The sequence below is a fragment of the Acipenser ruthenus genome, chromosome 27, assembly GCF_902713425.1.
Source record: "Acipenser ruthenus chromosome 27, fAciRut3.2 maternal haplotype, whole genome shotgun sequence".
NCBI lineage: Eukaryota > Metazoa > Chordata > Actinopteri > Acipenseriformes > Acipenseridae > Acipenser > Acipenser ruthenus.
In genome coordinates this window covers 19,772,278-19,784,641 of record NC_081215.1, presented here as the reverse complement: position 1 = coordinate 19,784,641, position 12,364 = coordinate 19,772,278, and the positions used below count along the sequence as shown (strand labels likewise).

General features: G+C 33.7%; 1 protein-coding gene across 11 annotated transcripts in view; it reads right to left on the bottom strand.

The window, feature by feature from the left end:
• The window catches only part of LOC117432189 (transcription factor SOX-6-like), a 182,245-nt gene that overhangs the window by 162,718 nt on the left and 7,163 nt on the right, over window positions 1–12,364 (bottom strand). For 2 of the 11 annotated variants that reach the window (XM_059001813.1, XM_059001819.1), the window contains exon 1: window positions 9,376–9,475. The exons of 2 other annotated variants lie outside the window; for them this stretch is intronic. The gene's annotated coding sequence lies outside the window, so the exon portion shown is untranslated. Of the gene's footprint in view, window positions 1–4,323; window positions 4,438–5,467; window positions 5,893–9,375; window positions 9,476–12,364 lie in introns of those variants that run through there. 7 more of the 11 variants (XM_059001810.1, XM_059001816.1, XM_059001821.1 and 4 more) reach the window with 4 other exon arrangements.

Sequence of the window (12,364 nt, the reverse complement as noted above, 5' to 3'; positions counted from 1 at the left end):
CAATGGAAGGAACAGTGCTTTTTAACTAGCATATGTAGGAAAGTTATCCTGGTAAGAAACATTTAGGATCTGCGACTTTGAATATTCATGCATTAAACTCTTTTACAAAGAAGTGTGTGACATCTGACTGGGTCAGGGTTTATTACCTGCTGAAATTATTATTTTACGAATAGTTCAGCTATCACCTAGGATGATGAATGTAAAGAAATAAAGTTATTATCAACCGCTGGATGTGAATCAAAGAGTGTATGGATTCAACTGGTTTATAAAAGCCGATAATGTATCAAAAAGACCATTGAGAGAAAAAGCTTGGGCTCAACAATACCTTTTATTATTCAGGAATAAAACCCAGCAGCAGGTACTTGGCGCCTCTGCTTCAAAGTCAATTTCCTCAAAATAGGATTTTACCCGCCATTGTGATTAAAACAAAAAAAGCAGAGTTTATCATTGTGTTTTTTAGTCTACCTTATCAAACATAATTCTCTAAGAAATATAAAAATTATGACAGAAGAGCAGCTTTGTCAGATCTAGTTAAGTAATGCGACTGACCAGGTATGTCTGATTGTGTCCCTTTTAGTCCAGATTTAAAAGAAATAGCCCAAAAATAACACACATCATATGACTGTATATGATCAACTTGCATTTAGAAAAAAGAATCCTGAAAAAACAACTATTTTGAAAGGAGAATTTAAAATCAAAATCGCTTTTTTGATCATAATTTGTGTATTGTTTGATTTGATTTATTGTGCTAAAGTCTTGAAAAGGGATTATTGCTTTTTAATTCCACAGCCACTTCTAATGTTTTATAGGCTGTTGCATATTTGCAAATTCTAAAAGGTACTGATTTACACATTTACAATAAATGTGGACTTGCAAAACATATTTGAAAAAATCTAAAGGATAAATGTCTTTGATTTATAGCAGATAAACAGTCAGTAACCCATAACTGCAGTTTCTCAGAAATCTCAGTCACTAAGCAGGCCTGCTGCTGTGACTAATTGAAAGAGAATTATTTAAACTTCATTGAATGCTTGAATTTTAGATTGATAAATGCATTCTACTGATGCCAAACAGGCACAGGATGTCCCACGAGAAGGCATTAAAATTCAATTAACTTAAAACCGACATAGAATCTACTTCACTAATCCAACTGATAATTCCCATTGCCATGCAGAACACGTAAAAACATTACATAATTGACAAATGTTTGATAAATACAACTTTTCTTGAACAATCAGATAAAAATGTGTTTGTGTATATATATATATATGATTAGACATCAGATTTATTGGAAGTGGTTATTTTTCGGTATGATAGGGGCTTCCTCTCTTAGCACTGTGGTTGTATCTATGGATTTTACATTTGTACCGATATGTTAGTCCTCTGCCAAGACTGCATGATAGCAAAGGATCTCCTTCTGGGTTCATTGCCTCTCCCAAGGCTTTTACTGGCAGTGAGATGTTTCAAATATAAAAAAGTTTATATCAATCCCTGTAGACAAAAACACAGTGTAAGACCTACTTTAGTATACTGTTCTGTGCTTTCCCTTATTATTTCGACCCAGGTATCTATGTAGAAATATATGGCCATTTGGATGTCTGCATGGGGCTGAAACCCAACTTGATTATCTAATACAATAAGTAGTTTGATTTATAACTGATTACATTATATATTAAAATTAATGTAAAAATATGTTAATTTTGTATGCAATCTTTTTACTACATTCTTTAACTTTTACACTTTACTGTGTTTTTTGTGTTTTTTTTTTGTTTTTTTTTGTTTTTTTGCTAGAACTGCATGAAGTGTTTGTAACATTGTACAGTTGTACAATAAAAATGCATAATTATTATAAGTCTATATTGGCGAATACCAGAGGACATCCTTTGCCACATGCGCTCGCGTATGTCAACGTGATCTCTCAAGTTTCTTAACGCACTGGTCTCCATATGCGTCAGTGATTTAATATCTCAGAAAGATATCATGTGGACCATTGTTACTCAAATCGCAAAAAACCCCAACACATTTCAACCTGTCTCCCTCACCTTGTATTACTTTTTTGTTTACGACTGTAAGTCGCCCTGGGTAAGGGCGTCTGCTAAGAAATAAATAATATTATATATATATATATATATATATATATATATATATATATATATATATATATATATATATATATATATATATATAGAATGTGTATGTGTGTGTGTGTGTGTGTGTGTGTGTGTGAATAAACAATTAAGCCTTGAAACAAGTGATGATAAAATAAAGTGTCTCTAATTTAAAATATATATTGATGGTCCAAAGAATTTTCATCCACCGTGACGTTTTATAGAAATCTGCATTAAAAAAACCTATCTCAATTTGATGAAATAGGTTTGAATTCAAAACAATACAAAATGAAACTCAATTGTTTTACCCCAAAACAGAAATATACACATATACACATCACATTACATAAATAAATGCATTGCACAGAACAAAATGCATTATTTTTAAGGTATACCCAAAATAATGAAATTGTACTATAACACCGACGACGTCGTCCATTGCTTTAATATTATTAATTACTCAGGGCAGTGTGTTGAAAGCTTGTTTGTCTTTTTAGACATTAGACCTCCGATTTGTTCAGTAATTGTAAAGATCAAATTAATAACCTCTAAAATAACCATGAGGAGTTGTTTTTTTTTTCTTTAAAAACTTCAGTCAAAAATGCTTGCCAACTGAAAGCGAACTGCAAATCAAAAACATTACTTCTATTATTGAATGAAACAATCGTCCACTGAAATGTGCCGTTGGTTTCCTTTCTTTACCCTCGACCCATCTGTATCTATTCTAAAACTGGCTGAGAATGAATTAAGTCTCCTCTATTGAAATCCCAGACACTGCAGCATACCCCTGTATAGCAATCAGGACAATGTGCTGAATTGGCAGTCTAATTATAAATGTGCCATTTCGACTTACATTGAGCTCCAGTGCCACCTTACCTTATGAGGGAACTTCAACTCACAGCTAACAGCAACTGTTCAAAACAAAATGCCATTACAGGATCAACTTTACCCCAACACTGGGATCAGCCAGGGATTGTTTTACAAACAGCCTTTCTCACTTAAGACAAGAATGTAGCATAAGAAACAAAGTTATTATTACGGACGGGAACACAATTTAGAAAGGAAGAAAACGCGGAGCTGCGTAGACTTACTAAACAGATTATATATTCTACCTGAACTTAAAACTGAATCATTGCCCCAAAGTTCTCTATAAATAAATAAATAAATAAATAAATAAAATAAAATAAAAACGACACATTTTGATTAATTGAACAACACATGCAGAAAGGGGATATTAAATCCTGATCTTTAAAAAAATGTTTCAGATTTACACTTGAATTAAAAAAAAAAAAACTGTTTCACTACAAACAACTTTAAACAAATCTAAGTATTTGATTTGTTTGTCATTGGCTTAACATGCCTGTTTTACCGCTTTCCCTTTTAACCGTTAAACAACGCGTTTTCACTTATGTCTACATAGTGCGTAGTGGATCCCATTTCATTTGAAATTAAATGCAATCGGCAAATGAAACATGGCTCTTGTTTCTTTAAATGTAAAACTAGATGAAAAATACGAAACTCAATTTAAAAAAAAAAATGATATCTAAAAAAACAGGCGGGTATAATGTTATCTGTAAAGGGTCGACTGTCTGTAGTTTTGGGAAACACCCTTAGAGCTGAGCTATCTAAATTCCCCAGGATACTTTCACACTTACTTTCTCCTGTAAGATCATTTAGCACCCAGACACAACACTAAATTGTCTTTTCAAATGTACCCTTCAGCCCCCTTCCCAGCCATCGCAAAACCAGCAGCCCCTTGTGTAAAAAAAAAAAAAAAAAAAAAAAAAAACACCTCGGAAATCAGATCGATAAGACCCGTGCCCAGGTCATATATAAGACATATAAAGGTCAGAAACATATTTACCACAAAATAGTGTAACCTATTCGGCCCAAAAACTTTAAAACAACACTGAAAAATGAATTCCAGCTATATGAATTGAAAATAAAATAATAATATAATCATACAAAACCCGAAGTATGTCTATTTTTAATAAAAATGTACTGAATAATTTTTAAAATATTTACACACAGCTTTACCTAATGAAGATTTTAGCAATAAAAAGCGTGCATGCCGATCTCATTTGAAATGAAAAGCTTATCTTTATTAACACCTGTCTTGATAAACATTTGTATTCATTCAATAACGACCACAACGTTATGAATAGCATCGAGCGAAAGTGAACTTCGCATTGCCTGTATAGTTTTCATGACTTACTTAGTCAGGTTCCCTCTTTTCTACTCCCGCTGTAGCGTTTTGTCAGCTCGCAAAGGAAGCTTGTTTTGTCCAGGTTGTGTATTGTCTCTCACTCTCTCTCTCTCTCTCTCTCACTCTCTCACTCTCTCACTCTCACTCTCTCTCTCTCTCTCTCTCTCTGGATCAGCCTCTGGATGAGGTTTTTCTTTTAAATTATGGCTTATGCATTCTTTTAAGGTCAATTTGCCTGACCTCCAGTGGAAGTTAAGTCAGGGAGCATTCCAAGCCATTGCAATTAGGATTTCTATCTTTCCCATGAATTAATGAAAACATCTTTAACTTATATTACTATCACATTTAACTATAACAATTACCAAAAAAAAACAACTTTCAGAATAACTTTTTTTTAACACGTAATCCCTATATAGAAGTACCGCACTGTGCATTCTCAATAAATAGTACCGCTTTGTGGACAAAAATGAAATTACTTCCCATAGAAACAGGTCTAAACATCCAGCACATAGAACAGCATATTCGTAGTTGACTAAAAGAACAGGGGGCCAACTTTATTGAATTAATCATGACATTCTAAACAACAGATCGAATACTATGTGGCTGTTACAAACAGCTACGTTACGTTTAAAAGTAACTCTCTTCTCGCAGAATATTATCGTGTGTGTATATATATAGGTATCATAAAGATATGCGTAATGAAAACTAGTGAGTACACATAATTTCACTTTTATAATCAGTTTAGTATTTTTTTTCCTAGGGGAGCGGATTAGAGTTGCATTAAATTGAGGTAAGAAGTACCATTTATTAAAATTAAGTAATCCTATGCAGCAGTCATACATCGCCGCACGACTAAAACAGGACAGCAGCACACATACAACAAGGATGCTTTACTTTTGTGATTATACTCGTCATGCCTCCAATTAAACAGCGCAGAAGGCTATCTAGTTTATAAAAGCAAAAGGTAAATAAACAGACCCACCTCTGGGCGCGAGAGCGCAAAGGGGGAATCAGATTTTTGTCTACTGCTAGCCACATTATACAAAGCACAAATCAGCAAACACAACACAGCAATATACTACAGCGAGAGAGAGGGAGAGGAAGAGAAAAGCAACGAACAACAGGTTTAAAAGAATAAATCATTCGTGGTTACCTTATAGAAGCCAGTCAGGCAATGAGAAAAGCGCGTCCTTAAGGTATCCGGTTTTCGGTATTTATTTATTTTTTTAATTAAAGAATTACTGATTTCTGGAAAATACAACAGAAAGAAACTAAAGTCTGCTGGTGTTTCCCCGGGCCATGGATAGGGGATCCCGATCTTTATACAGAAGTTTATGTGTCAAGACCGGTATGATGTTTTGTTGTAATCTATCTTTTTTCTCTCTCTCTGAAACAAGTGAAGGCGATGGTTAGTGCTGTCAATCTTTGCAATCATTGTGAGCGGCCATGTCGCAAGTATTCAAAGCATTTCCCGGCGTGCAACATCAGAAAGTGACTGGCCAGGGCATTGATCTGAGAAGGCAAGGAGGCAGGGCTCCCCCTCCCAGACAACACAGGGGAGGGAGTGAGGGAGGGAGAGAACATGTCCAACCAGAGAAAGAAATAAAGCTAGCACCAGAAAGAAAAAAAAAAACAGTGAGTGCACCAGAGAAAATTGAAACACAAGTCGGCTTTGTAAATAAGAAGAGGAGACCAGGAATAAGGCGACATGTAGGTTAAAATTAACTTTGCAACGGAGCGGCTATAGAAGCGTGCAAGCCAGTTTTTTTTTTTTTCATTTTCTTTTTCGACAAATTAGATACAGAACTGGGCACCAGTGTTGCCAACGTAAGTACAAGAACGGTAGACCATTCCAAGACACAGCTGAAACAGATAGTGCGCTGCATGCTGTTTACACACAATAACAACGAGGCTAAAAACACGTTTGGGCTACAAAATATGTTAAATAGAAAGTGTTAAAAATACGTAGACAACGGGAATTATAAGGTCTTAAAGATAGAGCATAAACAGAAAACCGATTCCATACCATTGCGTATAAAGAGTAATAGGTACAAAAAAGAGAAAGCTTTATTCTCGTGGCTAAATGATCATCGGCGCTCGTAAACGCAGTTACCTCAGTGGGTGCAGAGGAGACAGCAGAAGGCGAAATCAAATGAGGTCGACATAGTGTACACATTGATTAGAACTCGGCCAGCCAAAAGTTCAAGTGCGAAAACTGTAACAACACATGGCGAAATGTTTTGAAAAGATTTTACACTGAACTTTATTGGGTAATGTTGGGAAATGGAACAAGCTGGTACAGGTGTGAAGTTACCAAGCTCATAAAAAAGTTTGGTGACAGAACACAAAATGCGCTCCCCCCCCCCAAAAAAAAAAACACGCGCTACTGTAAATCGCCTTAAAAAGCCGCCAGGGGCTCCAATTATATAAAAGGTTATTGAAGCGCAAAAAAGAAAATACATCAGTATTAAAGATGAAAAGTTAAAAGTGGATTCTTGAAGATATGTGAAATTAAATGTAACTCTATAAGGCATTAATAATAATAATAATAATAATAATAATAATAATAATAATAATAATAATAATAATAATAATAATAATAATATCATTATAAATAACCAAATAGGCATAAACTGCACTATAAATATGTGCGAAAACGAACAAACCCATTGTGTTTTTCTACAAAACAAATGTATTCAACATAGGGCTACTAATCTGAAAAGCCGAATATGTTTTTTTAAAAATTACACAGGTATTGTGTGTGTCTGTGTTTATTTTGGACTGTTCCGCAGTAACGGTATTGTCCCTATACAAACCCCAGAAAGAAAACGAAAATAACGGTCAAGGCAAATAGTTGGGTAAAAAATAAATAAAAAAAAATTGACAACGGTTAAAGTTAGTCTATACGAAGTAATTCAGAAACCACAAACAGAGAGAGGGAAATATGGAAAGAAAAATAAATACATATAGATATAGGTGCCAGGATACCACAATAAAAATAAAATATATATATATATAATTCGGCACTTGATGTGCGCACCTGTTTATCCACGTTACATTTTTTTCCTGACTATTCAAACATACACAACTCGTGTGTGTACGACTTTGCTTGTGTGTGCAGTATAAGTGTTACATACACATATAACCACACATATGTAAAACCAAAACAGATAGTGTGTTAAAAACGTGTTTCATATTTGTATTATTCAGACATTTCTATCATTCAAATATTTTACCCAGAGGAATGTATGTAAAACCTGAATATGTCATATTAACTACTTGATAGTAAGTTCCATGTATTTTTTTGGTAGACACTCCTTAAAAAAAAGTGTATTCAAGTTTAACATTAAACTCTGAGGTCCAGTGCAAGACGTCAATGTTTTTATACAATCCATTGATTTTTGCTTTTTCATGTTACGTGTTTTTCATGTTTCGTGTTTAAACTCCCTATATTACACGTTATAGTCACAAGCATTGTTTACACAAATGGAATTCCTGCAATTAAAGGTTAAAGACCGATGGTTTCCTTGCTGTCGCAATGGTTTGTGTTTTAACCGACTTTATTAAATTACCATGACTTCTAAAACTTATAAAAAAACGCAAAAGTATATCATTGCACACAAGTATAGGCTACTTTATTATTCACTTGGTACAAACGTTTCTTTCTGTGATACTGATACAAGCGTCTTATAATTTAGTCCACATTCAAAGGTAAATTACTTTAATGTGATGTTGTGTGCAGCTGTTGATTTTTTTTTTTTTTTTTTGAGATTTCAAAAACAACCTAGTTCGTCTTGAAACGGGGTGATTTCGCTGTACAAGATGTTGTACGGTGCAGACTGGCTTCAGTTCGATTTTTTTATAATGTCCCCAAAAGTTGCACTTGCAGGACCGATTGTCATTTGGCACAAACCATTAGCTGCTTTCAAAATGTATGTTTAAAAAAAGTTCATATTTTTATTTTCATGGGTAGTCATTTTAATACCTGGTAAAGTATTAACACCTAAGCCAAACAGAGCATGCTTATATGCAAATGAAGATAAAACGGTTCCCATTTCCATCACTCATTTCAGTGTCAATAGATAAACTTTACAGAGATCAATTACACACAATGTGAATGCAATATTTAAAACAAACAAACACACAAGACGGTGCACAAGCATGCTAAGTTTGAATTTCCAAGATATGATCATTGTAAATGTGGCAATAAACAATCGATCAATAGTTAATCAATACTTAGTGTCTCATTCACATGGGTGGTTAAAAAAATAAGTTTGTCAGTGACTTTGATTGATCAAGTTCTTATTGAAAATGACTAAACCACGAGAAATAATACAATAATTTGAAACATGAAATGAGAAAAACATACCAACAAACTCCCTGTTATACCACAATGTAATGTCCTATGTAATGTCCTCTGTAACTGTTTTGTGTTAGGCTACTATACGCGTAATAACTTTTTGCTCATAAGATTTTTCTTAAAGCTTTGGATAACGTATTTTATTCAGACCTCGTACAGTAATAAACCTATCAATGTTGGGTTTATTACTTTACAATGCTTGTATGAAAAATGGGGGAAAACATTACGATTTCAGTAAACGAATCAATGTTTTAGCAAAGCAGCAACTTTATAGTTATTTCAAATGTATTTGTTTTCTTTTAAAACAATTCACGTCTATAATATTACACCGTGCAGTTAAACGTGCTGATCTGGACTCTGAAAAGTGAATTAGTCAGAAAAACACCAGTGCTCAACACCTGAATTATTGTGTCTAAAATACATATTTGCATAAAAGGAACTACCTCATTTATGCTGCGTCAGTATACGTTTCCAATTTACCTTTCCCTGGTAAAGTTGCGCTATCTACACAGCATGCTGAAAAAAAGTTACAAAAATAAAGTTACCAAGACCTAAATTATGTCACAATTTTTTTTTTTTTTTATTCAAAACAGAGGAACTGCTTAATCATAAACGGTTCGCGTTTAGATACAATAGCAAAACAGAGAGGACACAGTCGGTTATTTTGAATTTGCATGCTGATAATAGAATGTTGTACTTACATAGACAGAGGGCTGGCTGCACTAGAAAAAAAGCTGTTTGTGTGAACTGAAGTCACACAGGGCTGCAGAGAGAGGGAGCGAGAGAGAGAGAGAGAGAGAGAGAGAGAGAGAGAGAGAGAGAGAGAGGAGAGCTGAGGAGTGAATGAGTGGGAGTTTCAGGCTAGATACACCTTCACCGCATCTCATCACATCTGCCAGCCTCTCTGTCTGTCTTTCATTTTCACATTCCCTTTGTTCCTGAAAAAAATCATATCCACACGTCATATCTCCATCTCTACATCCAGTCTGCACCAAAGAAAAATGAATAATTCAATCAGACAGAATACTGCCTCTAAGGCAATAAATGCACTTCAAGAGTTCATACAGAAAAAACAAAAAAAGTAGAATGCTTGAAGTCTAGTGTTAATATAAACTAATCTTTTACAACATACCTAAAATTGTAAACTGAAATAATGTTCAGTAAATACTGTAAGTTTTACAAAAGAGGGATTCGGTGGGAGATTATGTGATTTACCCGCAGATTCTATATAAAAAATGTGTACGTTCTTGCAACATGTACACTTATTGGATGGTTCACACCAACAGCACTATATAATAGGGATTCGTGACTGAAACACCTGAAATTTATACACCAACCCTAATAAAAAGGCCATTGTTGAATACAAAAAATACTACCATTTATGCAGAATCGTGGCTGAATATTGAACTGCGACCATATTGAGGTAACTGACTAAACGAAATGCTAAATGGATTAAAAAAATAATAATACTACTAATATTAATAATAATAATAATAATAATAATAATAATAATAATAATAATAATAATTGGGATGGGCTTGCACCTCATTAAAGCAAGAACTTTGTTAGATTTCTTTATGATTTTCTCACAAATGTGCCTTTATAATTCGTATTGTTTTGTTTTTCAATTTTGAATCAAAAGGCAATTTCCTATCTTGTTCAGATTTATGACTTATACAAGGTAATTAAAATATGTGATGCATTTATCCATACAGTTTAATAGGAAAATATATGCTGTTACGCATTTTGCGGTTTTATCATTTCCATCAAGCAATGTTTAATTAAGAGCAGATCTAAGGGTGGTTTGATATAATGCTTGGTTTGTTTTCTTTTTTGGGTCCTTTCATAAAATATGTATTTAAAATTACTCTCTCTCTCTCTCTCTCTCTCTCTCTCTCTCTCTCTCTCTCTCTCTCTCTCTCTCTCTCTCTCTCTCTATATATATATATATATATATTATATCTTGTATCTATACATTATATGTGCCTGTCTTAAGCGTTAATCTATCAGAGACTATACAAATAAAACACATTTAAATTAAAACATTTTCCAGCAACAATACCCTTCAATATTGGAAACAGGTACATTTGTTTGGCCAAGGTGTATTTATTGGTTTATTTGACTCACATGCCACCCTTCGGTGAATTTGAGTATTACACCTTTTCAGATTTAATTGCTACTGTAACTGTCTATAAAGGTAACACTTTTTAATACAATAAAACAACACAGTAATTAAACATTCATACAGAATGACAATGCTATAAACACTGTTAACACGAGTCCGATTACCGGTAACAACTTTACTCCATGACAATGGTACGATTTAATTCTTCCAATATTCTGAAGTAGTCGATGCATTTACTTTTATCATGGCTATTCTGCGAGCCTGATAATACACCAGTGTCACACGATTAGCCTTACTGAATTAGAGCACATTATACATCAGCCAATATCAACCCAAAGCTGAAGTTTTCTTGAGGATGGAGTTGAATTGTGAAATTTAAAAAACAAGCAAGAGATACAGATGGAAACAGTGCATCCACCGCGAAGGATGCGTATAAAGCAAGACGAGATAACACATTTCAAGACAAGTATCGGTACTGTATTGCATATTAGCAACTTTAAAAAAATGCAGGTCTTATAATATCACGCTTACAAACTTGACTCCCAAACGTGACAGTATAAACGACAACAATTATATGAACATTTGTTATAGCGTGAGAGTAAAATTAAAATAATGATTCAGTGCCATTGAATATACCAAGTTATATCATGTAATTCAATACATTGCTGTTTAAATGCATTATTATTATTAGTAGTAGTAGAGTAGTAGTAGTAGTAGTAATATTAGTAGTAGTAGAGTAGTAGTCATCTAGACATATACAGTATGCCATTAAACGTAATGTGAAGTTAAACATAAAAAAATACGTGTTTTTTGTCATACATCTTGAGATTATATATATATATATATATATATATATATATATATATATATATATATATATATCGCTTAAAAATAATTTAGCAATCACAATTAATACATCGGATATTGTTTATTCCAGTTGTCAGTCGTCTCCATTATGGTTATTTGTTAAAATACTGGTACATTTTATTGAGAGCTGCGAGTAAGCGTGCTGCAATGTGTGTTATTCTAAGCAGCTTTTTAAAATGTATTATTATTATTATTATTATTATTACTACTACTGATGTTTTACACACTGCTCATTTCTGAGAGATAAACCAGGTTCACATGCTGCGCACATTCTTACCCTAAAAGCCCAGTCGTTCCGACCAATTCTACTGTATTTGTAAAGTTTAGCGCTCATGTGCAGACCCTCAGTCCAACAGCAAATAAAAACACATACACAAAAGGAAATCTAATAGAAAAGATAACTAAATATGAGGTTAACTTATGTTTATGGGTTATAGTTATATATAAAAAATTTAAAAAAACGGTATGATACATGGAGTGTGATGGAAATAAGCCAACCATGTCTAGGGCTGCTCAATTGCTGCACCGTTGTTTGTAAAACGTGAGACGCTCGAGAGGGCTGCCTTAAAAAAAAAAAAATTGTGGAGGATCACTGTTTGGCAAACAGTTCCAAATGGCCTTTCATTCGTGGTAAGTTTTTCTTTTTCTTTTTTTTAAGATACAGGCTCTTAAACTCAAATCTTGGCCCCCACCCTCAC